We start from the raw sequence: 24,337 nt of genomic DNA, 5'->3' as shown, positions 1-24,337 counted from the left end.
CATTTCTTAAGGCTCAGGCAGAAAGAATTACATGTGGTAGGATACAGGTGTGTGTTTTAAATGAGAAATCAAACTTTCTCCCCCACAAAGGCAGTGTAAATATTAACTAGAGGCTGAAATAAACTATCTACTATGAGTTATAATAGATAGTTTAACTTAGGAAATGAGAGTATAGATGTTTAATGTGTATAGTTTCCTAATTTTGGTCTGTTTTGAGGGCAAACCTGAAAACTGACAAACTTCAGAGCTTTAAATTCAGTAACAACTGTTACAGCTCCTGGTATAACAAAATACTTCGAAGTTCCAGCAGCTATAGCAGGAGGGGTAAAATGATTTTTAATACTGAATTTGGCTAATATTTAGGTTATTTCCTTGGCACAAAAGTGCTGGTGTAATTTGGAATTGATATTCATGGGAACAATAGTATTGTTGTATCTAAATACCTTAAATAATTTATTATGTCCCAGCAATAAAGATGTGGAAAAAAGATTTTTAAATAAAAATTCAAGGGGGAAAATTCTCCTTCTAAAAAGGAAAAAATATTTTAAAATGACATTTTGGTTAAAGTGTAGCAAAGGTATTGGCATCCCTTGATCTCACATCTGGGAAAAAATTGTAAAGGTCCCAATTCCAATTTCCAAAATGGAGCAATGAACCATTGAAAATAGTAAAATAAATGTAAATAACTCTTGTCACTTAATATATGTATGTATACAAGAAAAACACCGCAAGAATTGTGCATTGTTCCTGCATGTCAGCATTGTAAATGTGTAAATATGAACAATATTTTATTGCAAGGAGTTTTCCTTGGCATGTTTGCGTGGGGTTGTTTGCAGAAACCATAGTGTAAGATTCAATCTAATAGCAAAGGTGCCTGAAAGACAATGAGGCCTCATTACCATCAACAGCATTTTTTTCACCTAAGCTATGGTTTTATCATCCCAACAAAAATTGTTTTGTCTGTCTGTTTTGTGTTGTTTGTCCTGTTGTGGTTTGTTTGGTTTGTTTTATGTTGTCAAAAGTTTAAATGTATATAAATATCATAAAGATGTGATAAAAAAATCATTGGTAATACTCTCTCTAAAAATTGAATTTGTCTGTGGATCCCAGACCAGGACACTTCTTATTGAGTTTGGACAGGAAAGCTGTTCTAATCTTTGAAACGAAGAACAGCAATTCATATGAAAGTTTTAAGTTGTAAAGTGTACTTGTTTAGCAAAATGGCATTTGTTAAAAAAATAATATGTGTGTGTTTAGTAAATAACTTGATGAAATGTTTTTAAGGCTATAAAGGAAATCTTATTTGTATTTAGATACTATTTATAACACCAACATAACCAGATGCGTGTGAAAACTGCATTAACCCATTGTTTTACAGGAAAAGCAAGAGTTGATAAACTAGTACATCAGTATTTGTATAAAGAAGTAAAGGAAACTTTTTATTGATTAAAGCAAAATACAGAATGGATGGGCATGTAAAATGATGTGAAACCTTAGATAGCTAATTATGTCCAATGTGCAAAAGAAGAGGCCCGACCTTCTGAGTCCTAATCAATATTTTATCAAAGGAGGGGAGGCCCGTGGAGTAAGTTACAAATAGATTTCATAAATAAATTCCTTTTAATTATAGAATGACTGTTTGTGAATGCGCCTGCCTGGCTTTGAATGCCCGCTCATGTGCCGCCTTGGCCCGAACTGTAGAGAGTGTACATTCCCTGGCTTCATGGATCCCCTGAGGTAGGCTTCAGTTGTCCCTCTGGCGTCTCCTGCCACGCCTTTGAATGTTACACCAATGGAAGGGGGGTAGCCTCAAAAGACCTCTCAGTGGCCATTCCACTCGCCAGATGTTTGTGGAGCTCCACCTCCCCTACACCAGCCTCTGGTGGGACGCTAGGTCTTGAAACAGCTGCCCCTCCAGTGTGGATGTTCCTCATGAGTGCTCTATGGTATCACTGCTTCCTTGTGCCTTAGACTGTATCCCCCTTTCTCCTTGGGCAAGGATGGTCGGTCAGCTTGGGCCCTAGGGCTGGAACCCCCTTGAGCCAGTCAGCTCTATTCCTGAGGCCAGTGTGGGTGCCCCTGTCGGGCAAGAGTAAAGAGAACAAAATGAAGAAAAGAAGAAAAAGAAAAACCCAAAGGGGCCTTCCAGTCAAGCGTCCTACTGGGTGGCTCTCCCAGCCCTCCTGCCCATACTTGGCAGTGCTCGTTCTACGTGGCTCCGTTGGGGTCCCCCTTCCCTTTCCATCCCCATCCCAGCTTCCCAACCTGGTACCTGGGAGTGACCAGGTGGGGGAACTTCTGTTCCCTCGGGTTCAGCCTCAGCCTCTTCCTCCAAGTCACTGTTCCCATTGTGCCACAGTTCAGCATCTCCACCACCATGCTTCCCCTGCAGTATTAGGGGCGAGTCACCCCAGATGCTCCTTCCCTTCTGGGGCTCGATCTTGGCACCCCAGGTGAGAGGAGTCCTTGCAGCCTCTGCTTCCACCTGCTGTCTGGGAGTTCCCAGTTCACACTGGCACTGTCTGCTGCTGGCGCAGAGAGCTTCTGCCTCCTCACTCGCTCTCCTCACCTTTCTGCCAGTGGATGCTTTTATCCCACTGGCTGGTGCGTCCCCGTGACATCACCCACCAGCTTTAATCGTATAAAGGCACGGCTTGTAAACCACATGGGTTCTTCTCCTCACCCCTCCAGTGTCGCTTCTCCTGCAGGTAAGTGGCCGTTTTGTGTTCCTTTCTCTATTTTCATTTTTTTTCCGCACTGTGCCTCGCAGGCGGGGCTTCCTGGTCCCTCTTCTCACTGTCCCTGGGACAATGAACAATATAAAACCCTATGAAATTTTATTTGAACAGCCCATGAAGTTGTTGATGGACATGGATCGGTTTAACATGACTGATTATTTAACGTACATATATAGAAGCGGCACATAATGCTGGAAACTGCATGGCACAAACCCTGGATATTTTGACTTAGCTTTGCTTATTGCTTTGTTAAGATGTATTAGCATATTGTTACGCTTTTCTTACTTTTCTTTTGAGCATTTTGAATTGAGCAAGCATCTTAAAGGAAATCATCCCTGCAGATGGAATAACTGAATTGATTTCCATTTCTCTTTAGGGATCAGTTGGACTACCTTAAATTATTGGTTACAAAAGAATTCACAAATTGGCTATCTTACATGAGAATAAAATCAACTGTGTATTGTAACTATTTTATATCAAGGTTCAGAAATTCTGAGAGTATCTGAACAAGCTAGACAAATGATGATACACCATTGGTATGATATTTTCAAGGGACAGTCACCATCATGGATAGCGGTCCTAAATGTTATGTTACATCCTATTATCTTCTTTTCTATACTAACTGGAATAATGCTGATTGTAATGTGTTGTATGTGTTGTTGGATGAAATAAATGCATTTTTAATTGAAATCACATACCTGAATTACTTTATAAAATATAGCTTTGCAAAAATTATAGAGTGATCCATTCAAAACAAAATATTTTAAAGGACCAAGAAAGGGAATGTTATACACATCAACTTTTTTGCCTATTGCTTTTAATCTTATGTATTTTCTGGAGTTTTGCATTGCCTTAATAAACTTCATTTTGTATTGCTCTGTAGCTTGACATAAGTGTTCAACATTTGTATGGTGTATGTATGAGAGAATGGGTGAGAGTGTGTCTGTGAAAAAGGAAAACATCAGCTGGTGACTTCCTGAAGAATGCAGACAGATAAAAGACTAAAACAAGAAGAAATCCACCACGAACAGTGAGAGAACAATGGCAGTCGACCTTCAAGGAAGAACACAGTGATAACACAACAAAAGCCCTGAGGATTATGTGCAATGACAAGGGTATAAAAGATGGGGCAAGGCATATCGATTTTGGGTCTTGCTCTGCATGTTATCCTGGAGCACTGGTTTGTCTAAAGAGATCGACTGGCAGGAGCCTGGCTCCCTACTCATGATTAACTTGGCTGGCCACTAAATTAATCTGAGTATTAATAAGACTGGCAATGTATACCAGTGCAGAACAGAAATTGGGGTATAAATGTGTTGTGTGTTTGTGTGTATTAAGTGCCTAATCAATACATGCAGTATCTTGACTTATCCTCCCTTACAAGGTCTCACTCATGATTTGAGCAATTGGCAATTTGTGTAACAGCAGCAGTGGGCAACCTGATTGACTGTTGGGGGTCACACACTCCCTGTGCAGGTTCTGGCAAGCTCCCAGGTGAGAAAGAGAGACAGAGAGAGAAAGAAAGAGAGAGAGAGAGTGTGTGTGTGGCACCAGCAAGCTGGGGGAGCAGAGACTGCAGGTCCAAAGTGTGGGACGCTGGCAGGGATGGTGGGCACGGGAGGGCAGGGAGTGTGGGTAGGGGATGAGGGGGTACCGCAAGGGCTGGGAGGGGGTCAGGGGACTGCACATCAGGAGTGAGCGGCATGGGGGACAGGAGGGGTGACTGTGGGTTGGGTGTGCAGTGCACTGGCGGTGCCAGGGGGATGCGGGTTGGGATTGAGGGACACCAGCAGTGCTGGGGGGCAGGGGGCTGCGGGTCTGGAGTAAGAGGCACAAGGGATGGGATGGGTGACTGTGGATTGGGTGTGCAGGGCACTGGCAGCACCAGGAGGTTGTGGGTTGGGAGTGAGGGGCACCAGCAGGGAGTGGGTGGGCAGGGTACTGCTGTTTGGGAGTGAGGGGCACTGGCAGAGCTGGGGTCAATAAGAGGCAGCAACAGGGAGTGGGGAGAGTGGCTTGTCAGTGAGGGGCAACAGAATGGGCAGGGGCAGGGCATTGCCCCTCCCCATTATACTCCCACTGCCTCCCCCCACCTCTGACAGGTGTACTCTTTTTTGGACAAAGAAATATGCTCCTAAACCAGGGTTACCATCTCTGAGTTACGTTATCCACACTTCCCTTGTTTTAGCATTTTTGTTAATTACTCCAACAGAAAACAGAGGGAAATATCAAATGGGAACTTATGTGAAAAACCAGGGTCTAATTATGGCAACCAGAAATGACACATCGATTTTTTTTCATTATACAGTCTCATAAAACATGAAGTAGGATAGATGTCCTTGATAAAGTAATCAACCTAACAAATGGGCAAGCCACTTGTCTGATGTCTCAGTACCTCAGTCACTAGTAGTACAGTGATCTCTTATCTTTATAGCAAAGGAATAAAGCAATACAGAAAAACCAGGAAATGCTACCTTGAAACATAAAGATAATATAGTACATATAAAAAGATATATTTGACAATAATGGCATTCTCTACTGTTGATATAAAGAAAAGGAAAGGAAATTATATAGGGAAGAAGTTGAAACAGCTGATTTTTCAAAGTAAAAGTTTCAAAAAATTAATCAAATGTGAACTGAAATTCTGTATCTAATATGTAACAATGTTGTTTTCAAACTTTAGTTTAAATCCCTCTTGCATATATTGAACAACAATTTATTCATATATAAAAATATTAATATACATGCACAGATAGATAAAGCAACGGTAAATTTCCTCCAGTGATAAATTAAAAGTACCATAAACAAATGTAGACTACATTTGTGAACTGTGGCCTGTGGTTTGCTTTAGCAGCTGAGACCTCACATAGATGGCTCATGTTCATCTTGTGGCTGATCATGACCCCCAAGTCTCAGCCATGGTGCTAGCGAGCATGGCACTGCCAAACCTATAAATGTGCTGTGGGTTTTTCCCCCACCCCCCGAGGTGGAATATCTTGTATTTGTTGGTACTGAATGTCATTAGGTTTATATCCATGCCTTGGGGTGCTCTGGTGAACAGTCAATCCCCCAGATCCCGATGCACACCCTGATATACTTATATGTTGTGTTGCAGAACACTTAGGTGCCCTGCTTCTATAAAGCGTGGAAACTACTAGGGAAAGAGCCCTAGCAGTGAGTGGGGAGCCCCAGCTGCTGGTTACCAGGGCAACCAGAGTGAGCTAGCAGCCCACACCTGCCAGTGGTCAGCTGACCGGAAGGGGCAGGGCCTGGTTCATGTATAAACCCCAGGGCTGAAGCCAGGATGGCAGTTCCCTGCTAGCAACCAAGGTGGAAGGAGCTCTCCCAGAGCAACCAAAGGGGAGAGGTCTGACTGCAGGTACAGCCTGTGATATTGGTGAGGGATGGAGCACCCCGGTGTGGCTTGAATTTATGTTATAGCCCAGGAGCTTGTGTTTTGTTTACTGTTTAAGACCGGTGGTTTGGGTGAGGCTATTAGGGGATGGAGGAGGCCTCATGGGGGACCCACAGCAGCGTGGGGACCCCAACACCAGAGAGGGTGCAGCATTTGGGGGGTGCACCAACCCTGGTGCCAGTGAGGGCACAGTGTGAGACAGGGCCGCAGAGGGTGCAGGGAGGACAAGGGGACCAAACTGTAACAAGGCCCAGACCGAATGTCAGTGCCATCTGTGAGGCTTGGGGTGTGGTAAAGGGGTGGTTAGAGCCATGCATAGCCCATCAGGCTAAGGTGCCCCGAAACACCCATTGCAGAACAGGACCCACAAGGGGTCCAGGAGCCCACAGGGTCAGAGTATAGCAAGACTGTGCCCAAGAAGACTTAAAGGCAGCTTCCCTAATATATATTTACCATCAAAGACATGGCGGGTGAGAATTGAGGGTGCCCTTTGGGGCCAACTTGGCATGGGAAGGGGGCCGTGGGGAGATCATGGACATCCTGCAGGGCCCTGCGCCATGACATGCTGCCACCAGGTCACTCCTGAGCCTGTGCTTTTCCAGGCTGAAGAGTCCCATGGCTCTCAGCCTCTCTTCACAAGGCCTATTCTCTTGCCCTCTGATCATGCGCGTGGCTCTCCTCTGGACTCTCTCAAGCTTCTCCACATCCTTCTTGAATTGTGGAGCTTAGAATTGGATGCAGTCCTCCAGCTGCGGCCTCACCAAGGCCGAGTACAGTGGGAGGATGACATTCTGAGATTTACTTGAAGCATCTATGGATGCAAGTCAGAGTTTGGCTTGCTTTAGCAGCTGTGACATCACATAGATGGCTCATGTTCATCTTGTGGTTGATTGTGACCCCCAAGTCTCTTTCAGCCATGGTGCTAGCGAGCATAGCACTGCTGAACCTATAAATGTGTTGCGGGGTTTTTTCCCCCCAAGGTGGAATATCTTGCATTTGTTGGTACTGAATGTCATTAAGTTAATATCCACACTTTTTAAGCCTATCCAGGTTAGCCTGGATCACCAGCCTCCTTAGGTGTGGACGCTGTACCCCAAAGTTTAGTGTCATTGGCAAACTTGGCCAGTCCACTTCTGACACCAGTATCCACATTGTTAATAAAGATGTTAAAGAAAACAAGTCCAAGAACAGAGGCTTGGGGGACATCACTGGTCATGGAGTGCCATGATGATTCACTTCCATCAACTACCACTCTCTGGGTCTGGCCTTGGAGCCAATTTCCCAGCCATTGGATTGTAATGTAGCTGAGGGCACAGCTGGCCAATGTTTCTATGAGGAGGTCGTGGGACACCAGATCAAAGGCTTTTTTAAAGTCCAGATATATGACGTCAATCTCTTCTCCCTTGTACAAATGATATGTCATCTGGTCATAGAAAGAGATGAGATTGGTCAGGCAAGACCTACATGCAGCAAACCTGTGCTGGCTATCCCTCAAGATGTTGTCCTCAGCCAGTTTATCCAGAAGGGTTTCCTTGATAATTTTCTCCAGAGTCTTTCCAGGGATTGAGGTCAAGCTGACTGGCCTGTAGTTCCCCAGATCTACTTTCCTCCCCTTCTTTAAGATGGGCACCATAATGGCCTTCCAACCTTCAGGTACTTCACCTGAGCACCAGGAGCTTTTGAATAACTTTGCCAGTGGCTGGGCTATGACTCCTACCAGCTCCTTAAGTACTCTGGGGTGCAATCTGTCAGGACCTGCTAATTTGAAGGTGTCCAGCTTCTCAGGGTGTTCCTTTACAAGGTCTACACCGATGCTGGGTATAAATTCACCCTCACCCTGGTTGTCCTACATCATGCTAGGCAGGTTGGTCCCTTTGGGTTGATGAAAAACAGATGCAAAGTACCCATTAAGCAGGTTGGCTTTTTCTTGGGTGTCGGTTGTCAGTTGTCCCATTTGGTTTAGCAGGGGTCCAATGTTACCCTTGCTTTTCCTCTGACTCCCCACATATCTGAAAAAGGACTTTTTATTGTCCTTGATACATGTAGCCAGGTGGAGTTTGGCTGCAGCCTTGGCTTTCCTGGTTCGCTCCCTACAGTACGGACCAGTGCAGAATACTCCTCCTTTGCGGTGATTCCTACCTTCCATCCATTATAAGCCTCTCTTTTTTTGGTGTAGGAGGTTCACGAGTTCCCTGTTGAGCCAAGATGGTTGCTGTGTCCTTTTGCTACCTTTACTCTGAGATGGGATGGACATCCCTTGTGCTTTCAGGATTGTTCCCTTAAGGAACAATCACTCCTCTTGGACTCCTCTCCCCGCTGAGTCATGGTCCCTTAGGGCCTTGACAACAAGCCTCCTGAGCTTATCAAAGTCAGCTTTCCTAAAGTCAAGGACTTCTGCATTGCTGACTGACTTGCCAGGTTTGCAATGGATAGTAAAAGTGATCAGCTCATGGTCACTGTCTCCCAGCTTTCCTTCTATTTTTAGATTGCTGACTAGATCATCCCCTTTAGCCAGTTTTATAAAAAGAATAATTATATTGGACAAATAAATCTCCATGTTTTAGTTTGTGTCAACACAATATACTATGACTATTTTCTTTAATGACTATCAGTTACAACACAAAATCTGGCACAGGAATAAGGTTCTCATTCAGCAAAGTGTTAAAAATGCTATCCACACTGTCAGTGCACACAGTCTAGTCCTGAAAAGTGCCCTCTGTTCCCATCAAATTCAGTGAAAGTTGAAGATATCAGGCACCTCAAAGGTTTGGGTCTAAACCTGCTGATTGGGTCTCACATCACAAGGATGTCCAGACAGTGCATAAGCTAAAAAAAAATTTAGAAACAATAATGACGTTTGGAGATCAGTAACTGCAGCAGCATTTTCTGCTCCCATATACTGAAATTAATACTTTCATCCCTGCTAAGCTATCTGCACCTGATCTCCTCTTTATGCTTATTATATTCACTTCCTATTCTGTTTTTAAAGCTCTGCTGTTCACAGGCATTATTCTCTGGGAAAATCAGTCAGTCAAGATGCTGGAATCTTATGCGTCTTTTCAGAGTCTGGCAAGATGTCATTTTTATTTAGTTTGCTTACTGTTTGTACTGTACACATGTCCACAAATATAAATAAGTACATGTATGTACACATGCATGCATAGACACCCCCAGTGGAAACATAAGAACTGACTTGGGAAAAATCCATGTTTCTCTTACTTTCATGCATTTCAGAACCAAATTAATTTACTGAATAGCATTCACCCTCTCCTCTGAGAAATGACATATATTACTAAAAATGCAAATCAACTTGAGCAGAAGAATTTTGAGGATGATCAATGAGTTACTGGGGTTGTTGGGAACAGCAGAGAGAATGGCATGGCAGCAGGAGTTGGGGTGCAGGGTGCTGTTACTCTGATGTCTTGGTAATCAGATATTGCGGGGAAAGTAAGCATGTTTCCTTAAGTAACAGCTCAGAATTCAGTCTGAAATACAACCTCAAGTGTTTCTACTACATGGGATTTTTGCCAAGCAAAGGGGCTATGGAACCTTTGATTGTAACTACATAACTGGACCTAGTCCAAGCTGAAGCCCTTGGCCACTGCACCCACCGGTTTTATGGCTTAGGTTAGTGTTGACATCATCAGCTTTAGATTAGCCAGTTTCCTATACAGAATTTTTGCCCTTTCAAATACACAATCCTACATACACTGGAATCTTGGAAACATGCAAATGTCCTTTTCACAGACCATATTTTCAACACGTACAGTATTTCCAGCATAGTTTTGGCATTATGACACTTGGCTCACTTTTACAATACTGCATAGTGCCCAAGGGGTTGGAGCCTTGCAATTGCATGGCTTTTTTTCTGCTTAACTCAATGTTCTTTTCCATGTTCTGCAACCTTTTCCAGTAGTATGATTTGGTCCCAAGTGAGTACTTTAGCATTGCATGTGTAGTGTTCAAACAATAAGTTATAATACAATGTAAATAACTATACAATTAGATGCCGAATCTACCCCAACTCAAGACACTGTCTATCAACTAAACTGGTGCAGGTGCAAGCTCTAAAAGGACAGGAATCCTGTGGCAATAACAACATGCCAACAACTTGTCCAACAAGCACCCCCATCTTCATTAGAACTTTGGTGCACCAAAAAGCACCAACCAGTAAAATATATGAAAGGCAAAATGATCTGCTGCCAACATGTTAGCAAAAAAACCAAAACAAACAAACAAACAAACAAACAAAAACCAGTGGTAAGGACTGCAGAATTTCTCCATTTACTTTTCCATCAAAACATAGATGGTATGCCATGATCATAAGAAAACAATCTTACTTGGGAAACAGACTGTTGTTCTAGGCCTTTGGCTGGAAATATTTAGATTTTATTCCCAAAAACTTACTGGATCAAATTCACTGGTGCATGAGAAGAAATAAATTACAACTGCACCAGTGGGGCCCCTTGCATCCTCTCTTCCTTTGAGAGAATGTCGGTATTGGTACCTGCTGTCCCTCCCCTGCATCGTCACTACAGCTTTACATAACAATCAAGTTCCATTGGAGCCCTCCTAATAGAAGCTACATCAGTACATGGCTCTACTGCCCAAGCCAGGCTATATTCTTTTTCTGCTTCCAGTTATTTTAGTAAGTAGACTTCCATCACCCCCTCAGGCAGGAACCAGCATTTATTTCCTACTTATTGTAGATGGGGTACATAAGGCTGAATTATGCCTCTTCTTCTATGGGAACAGATCTGTAAAGAACGTTCTATTACTCTATAGAAAGATGATATTTTCTTTATGAAGCAAAAGTGTTGAACTGGAATGCTGTCACAGCCGAGGCAGTTATTTTCCTGCTCCTGAAGAAGCCCTTTATGGTTAGCATTACCTATGTTCTTTACAAGGTTGCCGGCTGGTAACGCTGAGTTCTGTCTGTTCTCATTACATTGCCCAGGAGTAAGCTGGGAAATTGGCTTCCCTTCTCACTCGGTTAAGGGAAAGAAAAGCCAGGGGGCAAGGCTCCAGATATCTTTAGCTATTTATTATGAAGGAACAGCTTGCCAGCCTGTTCAAAATTGTTTCCTATTTCTCTCATTGTACCCTGTCTAGCCTCCTAGTTTTTCTGCTATGAACATTGCTGACCTATTCTCTCATCCCTTTGTGCTTGTCAAACCTCCAAGCATTTGCTACATACATATTTCTTTCCTCAAGTGACATTTTACTTCATCTGGACATATCTGATTTATAAAAGGAGATGGGAGAACAGATGCTGGCTCAGCCAGCTGCAATACCAGACACTTCTACACTGAAAAGCTCATTCTAGAATTATCTCTGGAGTCCCAGTTCCATGCTACAACAACAGACTGGGCCTACCTGCTAAAGCAACATAATTTATATTGGAAGAAATGGCACAACTATATTATATAGAACATATTATTCTTTCTTCTCTGACTGGAGATGTGCCACACATAGCATCGATCCAACATTTGCATCTCTTTGTTTCAAAGCACAGACTTTACCATTGGTCAGAGCACTAAGGCTACCATTCTCAAACTGGGGTACCAAGGGTTAGATTTATATATCTATAAATAGCCATCTAAACAGAAAAAACTTGCTTCCAGAAGTGCTGAGTATCTGCAGCTCCCATTGACAATAAGATTTGTGGCACTCAGCTCTTTTATGGAAATTTGGCCACTTATGCTTAAACGCCGGAAGATAGATTTAGGAAACTAATTTTAAAAGCCCAGGTCTTAAGTGAATCCCAGTCACCCCTGATTCATCTCAAGCAGACACCCTCAAAAACAATGGAGGCTGAGGTCTCAGGAAGGACTGCTATGAGCAACCCCAAAGTGGTCTCACTACCATATTTCTAAGTTTGGAGAACTGAAACAGGAGTAGGTAGGTGGGATGTGCTCAGGGGCATCCCTGCTGGGACACGATGCTGTTACAGGCCTAGAGCCCCTACTGTATATTTATTCCTGTAGAGTAATAGAATTACTACTACGTTTGCATCAACCTTCCAATTGCTCATAGAATCATACAAGTCTGAGGTGGATTTTTCCCCCAGTTTATATATTCAATACAGGCTTATTCTTTACAATGTGTGGTGGAAGCCACACTGAGATTCACAGCTTTGTTATTACTCGTTAAACATACGGAACTACATGAGATGATTTATTGCGCAGTAGGCCAATTTACTGGGCAGTAAGTGTCACTGTCTACATGTGCAGACACTTACTATACAGTAAATTGGTCTACTCTCCAGTTAATTTGCTACCTGCAGGCAAATGCAGGTAGCAAATTAACTGAGTAAGTTAGCGCAGTTAACAAATTTGCTCCCAGTCAGCAGGAGGTGGGAAATTGCTTCCTGCCCTTGGGAGCTGCCTGCTACCAAGGCAGGATCTGGTGGTGGAACCTGGACTGGGACAATATCCCTCTGCTCCGGCAGCAGGGAGCTCCTGGCCCCCACTCCGCATTGAACGTTGCATTCTAGTTCAGCTGCTTCCTCCATTCCTACAACCAGAGCGGCTCTTATTTTTAATCCTCAGAACAACTAACAGGCACTCAGTAAGTCTCTCTTGGTGCATTTACAAGTGCCCCCGACAGTTTTGGCAGTGCATGGATTGTTTCTGACCCTACTGCGCAGTAGCATTGGCATTACAGTTCATGTCTGCCGACACTATGTCCTGTGGCTTGTTGCTACAGTGACATAGTGTCTCAAGTAGATGATCCCACTGGCTGCTTCCTACCCCCCATGCTCCCTTTCAAAGGAAATATTTTCAGTCTTCTTTAAAAATCTATTATAAATTAATATTTTTAAGCTCAGAAGGCCCAGTATATTTATCTAGTTTGACATACATAATAACAAAAGGCATCTCTCTACAAACTTACATTGTCTTCTTTTCCCCAATGTCTGAATATCTTATAAATCAGTGATTTAGGTTTTCCATTTGGCATGGGAAAATATGGTAAAATGTGGATTTTTCTCTTTTTAGGAGAAAAATGAGAAGGAGAAAAATGCGGGAAACAGCAGGTTTCCCCTTGCAGGCTGGCAGAGTTCCAGCCTGCAAAGGGTTGGGGGGAGTGGGAGAAGGGCAATCAGGCAGGGGGTGCCACGTGCATGTGCACACACACAAGCACATGACAGCCAAGCAGTATGGAGAGCAGCTCCTGTAGCTCCTTGCATAGTAGTAGGGATTGAGACCTCCATAGTGAAAAAGGGAGAGAGGGAGTTGAGCAGGGTTGGCCCCCCTGCTGCTGCCAAGTGGGAAAGGAGCACCTCACCATGGTGGCATGAAGCTCCCAGCAGCAGCACCAAGCCTCCCTGCCCCACTCTGACCTGCTGCACCAGGTCCCACTTGCTGACCATGGAGGCACCGCGGGGCAGGGCGAAAGGGGCAGCAGAGGCGGGAACTCTGAGCCTGCAGCCACCAACCTGCATCTACCCCATCTCATGGGCTCTGCTCCAGCCGCGCAGTCCATGGGGGAAGGGGAGCTGGGTTCCATGCTCCGCTCAGGTTGCAGCACTCGGTGCCTCCGCTGGGCAGCAGCCGGGGCTCAGGCACTGCTGGGGGACAGAGCAGGGCAGAGGGCTGTGGACCTGGGTCGCTGGTCCCATAGCTCTGGCAGCTGGGGGCCCCCTCTGGCAGGGCTGGGAGGGCCAGAGGGCTGTGGATGAGGAGTAAGGGGCACCAGCAGGGCCAGGGGGATGTGGGTTGGGAGTGAGGGGCAACACTAGGGCTGAGAGGGGCCATGGGAGAGGAGTGGGGGGCACTTGCAGGGCCTAGGAGGCTGTGGGTGGGGCCCCAGTAGGGCTGGGGGCTATGGGTCAGGAGCGAAGGGCACTTGCAGGACCAAGGGGGAGGAGGGGCACTGGCAGTGTTGGGGGGACCTGTGGGTTTGGAGTAAGGGGTACCAGTAGGGCCAAGGGGCTATGCGTCAGGAGTGAGGGGCACTGGCAGGGCTGGGGGGACCATGGCTTGGGAGTGAGAGGCAATAGCATGGGCAGGGCACCAGGATATCAGGGCTGCTCAGTACCACAAAGCAGTGGGAAGACAGCTGCAGCTAGAACTGCATCTTGGTGAGCAAATGGGGCAGAGGAAGCTCTGCTTTTCCATGATAAAAAACCCAAAATCAAATGCCAAAATGTATAGGTATTTAGAATTTATTTTATTATAGTGATTGAGGCACTGATAGTCTTCCAAACTGCTTTAAAATTGTAAATATATCAATAAAACATTGTGTTCAACTGATACCTATAAGTGGAGTTTCATTTTAATTGTGGAAAAACACAGAATGTGGGTTTTTTTAATCGGAGAACTTGTGATTTTTAAACAGAGAAAACCAGGGTGCATACTCATAACTGTTTATGAACATATCCCTTCAACACTATTGCGAGTTAGAGCATGAACATACAAGTAAGTTACCACAAGGAAAACAAGGCAAGGAATTTACTGAGGCCCCTAGCCCATATTCCTTTAATGGTGCAATGGAATTTGTTTCCCAGTCCCAGTAATCCCTCCTTCTGCCATGTGGCATGTGCATAGTAGGAGGTGCAATTCTGGGATCAGGGTTCAGGCCCCAATCATGCCATTACTATTTGCCAGTGCAGAGGGAGCCCAGGTGTGTCTGACACCGGCAAGTTCAAAGCTGGATGCTGCAGCCCCACATGTGAGGCCAATAGTCAGCTGATTGTTGGCCCCAGCCAGACTGTTCTGGGTCCATTTTGAAGCCCAGAGCTGTCTGGGAACTGCAGCTAATAATCAGCTAAATGTTGGCCCCAACCTTGGTGCCACAAATTTGCTTGACTTTCTGCCATCTGATTTCCAGCCTTGGACCCTCACAAGTCCAGTTCAACTGGGGCTGTCATGGCAGCTGCTCTGATTATCAAAATCTCATGCACAGCAGGTCTGGTTATGCATGGGGGATCAGAGCTGCCTGGTACAGGATTTAGAGTCCCTGGTAGTAGAAATCCCTTCAGCTCCCTACACTGGGAGCCACTGCCAAGTAATTTTTTTAAAGACCTGAGTAGGGAAATCCCTTTGGCTCCCCTACTACCACCAATCTTGGGCCTGGGCTAACTAGCAGAGGATTGTAGTCCCAGGGCCATTCCACATCCAGGTGCAGTCTGGGCCTCGGGACTGACAATCAACTGTCGCTCATGGACACATGTTCACTTGTTGACCCTGGACACATATTCAGTCATAAATGGATTTTTAAAGAAGATTGAAATTAGCACCCTTTCTATTTATGCCACAATTAATGTGTTGGTTGGGGCATAAATGTAATATGTTGTGGAGCCTGAGTGCCAGCTGCTTTTCAGTAACTGCCCTTGTGCACACTTTTACACCGTAAATAAGAGCTAAAGTCCAGGAATTAAACCTGGCTCTTCTGAGTGTCGTATCAGTGCCTTAGCAACAAATTAATTTCATTATAGTGTCTTCTTTAAGATCCTCTTCCTTTCTCTGTGCTCATGGATTACACTACAATACCATCATCACTACAGGCCAAATTGTCCCAGCTCCACAAATGTAAATCTACAGCAGATTTCATTGAAATGATAGTTATAGCTCTCATTTTACAGCAACGTAACTGTAAGTAGAAATAAATCCTTTTTAGTGTTAGCAATGTATTTCATTTTGGTGCCTTTTGGGTTTGTCCATATTTTTTCTTCTAAAAGAAAAAGCTGTCTTTCTTTTCTGTGTAGATGACAGGTTTCAATTAATTACATTTCAGAATTAATTTAGCATAAAATTAAATTGTATAAATACATAGCAGTTTAACAATGCTAAGTATTATTAATTAGTTCAGAAGCACTTGCTTGGCACTCAAATGACTGAATTAAAAACCCATTTAAAGTAATGGAAAGACAACCATTGACTGCAAAAGAGCATTGAATGAAGCCTTAAAATCATTACAGAAAGACCAAATCCAGTCCATGTGTACAGATAATACTAGACAGGACATAATTCAACAGTAACATCTCTATGTTAGAAAGAGGAAAATGGGCCATCTCTGTTTTAATAGAGAGAAGTTGAAGCATTTTCTTTTTACTATAAATTGCTCTATAAATGAAATGCACAAATAAGATTTTGGAGGGGGTTTTTAACACCAACCAGGTTAACAGAGGCTTAATACAGATGACATTTCAACTTCTAGGGAATGGTTTCATCATGTTAGAGATATCCCTGGAATAGGGGCCATCAGAGCAAACACATTTTCATGAGACGTCATCAGTGAACAGAGAACACCAAGGCACTATCATGAGACTCCTGTGGTTTTTTTTATGCAATATCAATATGTACAGTGTACATATTGAAGTGCTGCTCTGCCCTGATATCATGTGTGTCCCCACCCTGCAATTAAATTGTTGCTTTGCAAAGCTGTATTGGCTCCTAGTTCCTGTAGTGTACTGGTTTGTGAAATACCTGGTAATTAAATGGTCATAAAAGCTGGATTGCTCCATGATGACTGTAGTGTAAAGGTTTCCAGAATATTGGCTGTGGGCTTCAATACTCACATGTCACTGACCAAAGAATGAAATCCTGATCCTACTGAAGTCACTGGTAAAACTGCCACTGATTCCAACAGGGTTAGAATTTCACCAGGAGTCTAACAAACATTCCAGTTTCAAACGTTCATAGCTCTTAACTATTCAAGGACAAATGTGTTCCATGTAATCCAATCCATCAGGTGCATTATTGATAGGAAGAACCTTCCATAGGCCATACTTCAGCATAAGTGCTTCAGTACATACACTGCAAATATATTACATTGTAAAAATATGGAGAGAAATCTCCAGTTTGTCTTAGCGTACTCTGCTGAATGCAGAGGCGTGCTGAATCACAAGGCTACCAGGCCATAATTGCCCCTATTGTAGCAATATATACTATAAATGCTTTAAAAAATCCCAAACCCTTGGAAGCTCAGAATTTATCAAGCATCTGCTCACTTCACTAGAATTTTAAACAGAATTTCACTGTCCATTATCTTGCTTCCAGTTTCTGTGGTTGCATCCCAGGCCTGCGGTTTGCTCCAGAAGGTCATTTATCTACTTGAGGCAGTGATTATTACTTATTACCAGCAAAACAAAGGACAGAAGAGATAACTGTGATCACCTAACTGAAAAGGACAGAGGATTTTCCCTGGTATTTCCTGCATCAAATTCAGTAAAGCAAACATACTGGAAGTGCCACATCACTAAATTTCTCAAATGCGCGACAGTTCTGCTCTCAGCAACTTACCTAATGACTGGAGTAGTTATGGTTCCTTCCAATTCAGTACTGGGCCTCTTTATTGGGCAGATTGCTGAATGGATGATGGCTTTGGGAGAATTCGTGGTATTGTGTTCACACACAAAATCACACATCCAGACAACTAGAACAATCAACAGAGAAATTGTTAGTGTTGACTCTGATACCCTTTTTTCTAGGTTTCTTCTTTAAATACCTCTTTGAAATGAATTAGGATAGTTAACATTTCTTACAGCAGTTAGTCCTGATTCTGATATCAGGTATGCCAGTGAAAATTAGGAATAGTTTAATTGAAACTAGTAAATTGTTGCTATTGTAGAACCAGTGTAAATAAGACCTGAGCCAGATCTACTGTTCCTATTTTACAGCAGTTAAGAAGATTGCCCTGCAATACGTCACGTGTGTAAGAGTTCTTTGCAAATACAGCACAAGAACCATTTTAAATGAAAACATTAAACTTGGAGGGGGAGTGGGTAGAAACCCCAGAAAGGTGCTCATACAACATATTAGTAGGTTCTGGCTTAGTCTAGCCCCCACCACTGACGAGGGTGCTGAATTCTGCCTATTCTGCTTTTTTTGCAATATAAGCATAAAGACAGGTTGCCTGTCTTTTGATGGAAGCTAGTTTCCATATAAACTGATTTCCACAAGTTCCAAATTTTCAGTAGGAAAATTTCCATTTTACCAACATTTATCCACCTCTCTCTCTCTCTCTATATATATATATAAAAAAATTGAGTGCAAGACCTCTTAAAAAGGCAATAATGAAAAAGATCTCATCTCATTAACAGAATGTGTGCCTTAGAAACAGAAGAGAAAAAAGAAAGTTCCAGCATGTCCAGTTCAGACATGTCTGAACCTTTGATATTCTAAGTCAAAATGAAATATGTGACTTTACTTTGTTGAATCAAATGGTAGCATTTAGTTTTCACTGGGCCTAACATTAAAGAGCAATTGCCAAAGTTGCTCCAGTGCCTGATAGCAGCTTTAGTCTGTAGGCCTCATGCTCTGTTTTGCTCTGCAAAAAAATGTGTCAGTTCATCTACATCTCCCATGATGCATGAAGGTGGGTCAGCAAGAGGGAGATTGCAGTGTATCTTCAAAAATGTAGTCCAGTCAATGAGCTCGGGCTACAAGGGAGAATGGGAGCATGTGGCAAGGCACCACAACAGCTCTGGTGAACACAGAAGAATATCATACTGACTCAGGACAGAAATTTCAAATTCTGTTCAACAAATTCTCTCTCTGTGTGTGTGTGTGTGTGTGTGTGTGTGTGTGTGTGTGTGTGTGTGTGTGTGTGTGTGTGTGTGTGTGTGTGTGTGTGTACACACACAGAAAGAGAGAGAGAGATATGACCACCCTTGTCAGTGGTGGGGGCTAGACTAAGGCAGAACCTGCTAATATGTCGTGTGAGCACCTTTCTGGGGTTTCTACCCACTCCCCCTCCAAGTTTTATGTTTTCATTTAAAATGGTTCTTGTGCCTGTATTTGCAAAGAACTCTTACACACGTGACGTATTGCAGGGCAATCTTCTTAACTGCTGTAAAATAGGAACAGTAGATCTGGCTCAGGTCTTATTTACACTGGTTCTATATCTATCTATATATATGAGAGAGAGAGAGAATTTGTTGAACAGAATTTGAAATTTCTGTCCTGAGTCAGTATGATATTCTTCTGTGTTCACCAGAGCTGTTGTGGTGCCTTGCCACATGCTCCCATTCTTCCTTGTAGCCCGAGCTCATTGACTGGACTACATTTTTGAAGATACACTGCAATCTCCCTCTTGCTGACCCACCTTCATGCATCATGGGAGATGTAGATGAACTGACTTTTTTTTGCAGAGCAAAACAGAGCATGAGGCCTACAGACTAAAGCTGCTATCAGGCACTGGAGCAACTCTGGTAATTGCTCTTTAATGTTAGGCCCAGTGAAAACTAAATGCTACCATTTGATTCAACAAAGTAAAGTCACATATTTCATTTTGACTTAGAATATCAAAGGTTCAGACATGTCTGAATTGGACATGCTGGAACTTTCTTTTTTCTCTTCTGTTTCTAAGGCACACATTCTGTTAATGAGATGAGATCTTTTTCATTATTGCCTTTTTAAGAGGTCTTGCACTCAATTTTTAAGTAATTTATAGCAACTTTTTTCCCCCGGAGATTATGCTTAGTCTGACTCCACTTTAGCTTGTTTGCACTGACACCTACTGGCAGAAAACTGGTTTCAAAGAGCTTTCTGTTTTATTGAAAGCATTACTGCAGTGGTCTTGCTTACTAGAAGACTGCTGCCAGAGGGCAGTATTCCTAGCCATTCTATCTAGGATATTTCCTCTCCCTTATTGATGGCAACACCTTAATCAAACAATTTATGTTCAGTTCAAGTCTCTACTTTGAGTCCATATACACTGATTACCCTTTCTAAAGATACATTACCCTCTTTTTGATGCTTAAGATGATGATTCCTACCACTATGAGAATGTGGTGGAAGTGATTATGACACCTTTTTCTTTTAGCAATAATAATTATTAGCGCCCAAAAGTATGATGGGTATGTTGCACAATCAAGTAGGCGTTTTCTGTGCCCTGAGGAGCATACTGGTCTACCCACCCTACATATATATATATATATATATATATATAGCTACATGACTGTCTGCTTATAGTGGGAATCTTAAGAATTCTAATGCACTAATCACCTTTTGGTCCCAAAAAATGAAATGTCACTTGCAATTGTGACACATGCCAAAGTTCATAAGGTCAAGGAAATACAGTTTTTTAGTGAAATATTATGGTATTTTATTAGTATGATAAACTAGATAAATGTTATCTAAGTACTCCAGGACAGAAGTTCAATGACTTTCCTTGCCCTGTTCTTGAGAATGACAAATACAGTGTTACTACAGTATAAAGAATAATAGTGCTTGTCACCATTGCCAATCAAATATAAACACATCTGGTCAATCAGAATATGAATTTTTTGCCAAAGCATAACAATTTAAAACCAGCAAAAAAGACAATTTCTAATTAGCTTAAAACAAATTTATCTTGCAGGTTGTATAACCCCAATTAGTACACATCAGAAAATAATACAAGTATTTGATTTGTGCCTGCCTGTTCTATTGTCATTTTTTTAAATAAAAAATGAAGTGTAAAGAAACTGAAGGATGCTATCAAGAATACATCTCTCTAAATATCTCTACTTCTCAGTATTTCTGATTTGATGACTGCAGTCTACTTTGCATCAGCACTGCAGATGCATCATCACTGCATCTAGCAGTGAAAAGGATGGCTTTGGCACCATATCTGAGTGCATTCACATTATTTGAACGTTAGGGTCCATTTGCTCAATCACTCATTCAGTCAAATGCTTGCCAGACAAGAACTCAATGGGCAACAGCAACTATTTCCTCAACCTCTGCTAGAATTCATTTTTGTTCTGGGCATCATTAACAAAACCTCCTTGGTGCAGTGAGCTGGACTTTAACTGTATTCCAGGACTCTAGGCTGCTGCAACAAACTGGAAATTCTGCAACAGACTCATTAAAATATTTAAGTTTTTAATGAGCTAGGGGGGCAGTTGGGAATTATAGGATACATCGTATTTGTTAGATATTTGTGTAAAACAACCCAAGGTATAATGATCAAAGGAATTATCTATATCAAATCTGTCCAACTGGCAGCCCATGTGGCCTGCAAGGGGTAAGTTTGTGGTCCCTGGGTTCCCACATGGCTGCTGCCCCCCCCGCATTGCTTTGTCTGCAGCAGCAGCAGCAGCCAGATGCTTTTGGCTCCCTGCCCCTCTGGCTTCTGCTTCCAAGGGGCAGGGCAGAGCAGCATAGCACAACCTACAGTGCTGGGGAAAACCCATGGTGTGGGGGTGTGTCACAGTGCTGAAGAGAGCACACACCCAGGGAGCTGGGGCACCTATGCCTGTGAGTGGTGCAGAGCGGGTGAGGGAAACACCTGTGTGTATGGCTCAGCAATAGGAGGAAGCAACTGGTGCAGCGGGGGGGCACCTGTACTGGTGTGGCCCATGGGGCATGAGGCCCCTGCTGATACAGCCCATGGGGCATGAGGCCCCTGGCTGCTAAGAAGTTGGGAAGCACTGACTTAAATGATCTTCTGTAGGTTTCAGAAGGCCACTGAGGTGAATGAGACTGTTTCCATACCAGAGCTGCTGTCTCATCTTGTCTGAAGGCTCAGAGGACAGCAGCACCCTGTTGGTTTAAATCCACAACATAGTTTAATGATTTTCTTTACAATCACAATCTATTTTTGAAATCAAGGCTTAGGATGCTGAGGCCAGGCACAGGTTCCAGAGCAAGTCCCTTGGCCTTGCAATCATAAAATGAGCAGGGACCTGACCAGCAGCTAGAGCTGGGCTAAACTCTTTCAATGAACAGCAAATTCACTGAAAAATGGTGTTTTAATTTTTCCAGATCTATTGCTAATGCCACATTTGAGCCCCTGGGTTCTGATATTTCACAGGCATTGAGGACATCCATTGGAAAGTGAAGTCAATGGCATCTAAGCTTTGAAAACAGAGGGTATGGTGCATTATTCAGCCAGTGCTATGCTGATCACTGCTGCCCCTGCTTCCCATGTACTAGCTTCCTAACTGGAGCAGCTGCGTGAGCTATCAGCAGAGCCTATCAACATCTGGCCTGGGACTTCACGTGTATGGAGTGGCTGTGGCATATGTCAGCGTGATACCTTGCACCAGTTAGACAGACTTACAGAGTTCCACATACTGATGAGCCACGTGAAACATCGGGTTCTAGGCATCTCAGGTTGGATGCTCCAGATCAGCGAGTACTTTTGACCCAATAACTGCGTGCTTCACTATCTGTAGCATAACAACACAGGGGTGACTGGGACATCTTCTCCCAGTGCAAACTAGGAGTGGGAAGGGTGGCAGTGAAATACTGCTACTGCTGCTGTGCTATTGTGTTGGTGGCATGAGCAGCAGCTGGAAGTCACCACTCTCCCCATGTGTTGTAGCTGCCCCAGGCATCCAGCTGCATTGCTTCACCTCTCCTCAATTCCTTACCTATGGACTAGATAATCTTTGGGATTAGATGGCAATAATGCGACCCTCTGATCTCACAGGGGGGCTGCCCAGCTGCTTGTAAAGCACTTACGTATGCCACTGAAAAGCATAAGTAGATTAATTCTTTAAAGCAATGTGCACACATTTGAACATCATGTAGGAACACAGACCTGTCTGATTTCCTGGCAAAAAGGCTCCTTGATTCTTCTTTCCCCTGCTGTTTATTTCTCATACTATTCCTGTCTATCCCACACATTCCTAGACAATATAGAAATCAGGACACCAGAACTGGAGTCATGTAAGTAACGTGCAGGCATATTGTTATTAGCTTCTTTTAGCATCTCTCCCTCTTCCCATCAGCATCACTTCCATCTTACCTGGATTAATCTCGAGTCAGTTGCCTCTCATCCATATGCTTATCTCTTACAGGCACTGGGAATTGCTGCTGTTTCTGTCTGCTGAAAATGAGATGTAAAAACCAGGTGTCATCAGCATATTGATGGACAGCGTATTCGTTCCACCAATCTCTCACCAACTCCAGTGAGGCTCATTTATACATGGAAAAGGAGAAGAGATGCAGCTGAGCCCAGGTGGACTCCACATGAAAGGGCTCTTAAGGCAGAAGAGAAATTTCCCATCCCTATTCATTGGATTCCAATTGAAGGAGCTATTAGAAATCATTGAGTGCTTCACCCCAATCCTTTTATGCTTGTTGGTATCACCTTCTGATTGTCTTTCCTTATAAACTTTTAGAGTGCTAGGCAGAACATGATGGCTGCATATACATGTACTCTGATGTAGAAGGCGCATTTATTTAGAGCAGTTCTCGGGCAGCCGCTCTAATTAAAATGTCTCACTGTTACATGTATTAAGCCCCAGCATGTTTAAAAATGTCTGCAGGATGCTTTATTCAAACCTCAGTTGATGAGTTTTAGTTAAAGCACCCTGCGGCCATTTAAAAATGTGTCGGGGCTTAATACATGTGACACTACAGTGACACTGCAGCAGTCTAATTAGAATGCCAAAGAGTATGTGAATAGTCAGCCACAGGGTGTAATTTCAGGGATGCCACGATGCATGTCACTTTTATAGGATAGCTTAACTCTGCGCAAACTGGAATTAGAATTATGTTACCTATAATTACGTTTAAACAATCTAATTGTTGGCACTGGAGAGTCTGGCATGATTCTCTGATCAACAGGGACAATGACTTTTTTTTCCCCCTGAGAACTGTTTGCCAAGAAATTAATCCATAACATAGTCCTGCAATATAGTTCTAACAAAAATACCTATGAGGTCATGGTTTTAAAGACCACATATCTGATTACTGTGGATATAATTTAAGATGACAGGAGACAAAGAAGGCTTGAAGTTAACTTTTGATTAGGGATACTTTTCATACTAAAGACACTGGAAAGTTGGGCCTAGATAGGCCATCAGTCTGAGTGTGGCACTTTTTACATTCATTAAAGAAGGCTCAACTTTCCAATGGGTGGCTCCAAGACAACAGATATTGCAGAGATACAATAGGGATTAAATAGCTACATTACTTACTTCTCCTACATTAAGAAATTTTAGAGTAAAGAAATGCAAACAGACAGAGTTTTTGGCCTCTTGCTGCAGCCAATAGAGTAAGGGTCCAGAGGGTGGTAGGAAAAATGCTGTAGAGCAAAAGGCTGTACCCCAAAAGGATACAGTGCCAACTGATCCTTAGATGATGCAGCTAAGGTGTAACATATAGTGTACCATAGACCATACTATATAATACTTCAACAGCCATTTCACTACTGCACTGGCTCAAGACAATGGAGGCAGGGGTAATAACAGAAAGGTGCCACTCCCCCAGCTGCAAGGAGTGCAAAGGTAGGACAGTTACAA

At 43.2% G+C, this 24,337-nt stretch overlaps 1 long non-coding RNA gene across 1 annotated transcript in view; it reads right to left on the bottom strand.

Annotated features, from left to right (window-relative positions):
* The window catches only part of LOC149869411 (uncharacterized), a 30,689-nt gene extending 7,351 nt beyond the window's left edge, over window positions 1-23,338 (bottom strand). Inside the window, exons 1-3 of the long non-coding RNA XR_016441099.1 lie at window positions 22,837-23,338; window positions 21,579-21,626; window positions 17,400-17,532 (exon numbers count right to left, since the gene is read on the bottom strand). This is a non-coding gene — a long non-coding RNA (uncharacterized LOC149869411). The remainder of the gene's footprint in view (window positions 1-17,399; window positions 17,533-21,578; window positions 21,627-22,836) is intronic.
* Between the last annotated feature and the right edge of the window lie 999 nt (window positions 23,339-24,337).

This window comes from Crocodylus siamensis, chromosome 3 (assembly GCF_052110815.1).
Source record: "Crocodylus siamensis isolate JL-2025a chromosome 3, ASM5211081v1, whole genome shotgun sequence".
Lineage (NCBI taxonomy): Eukaryota > Metazoa > Chordata > Crocodylia > Crocodylidae > Crocodylus > Crocodylus siamensis.
Note: the sequence above shows the minus strand (reverse complement) of the source record. Positions and strands in the feature narration are given on the sequence as shown.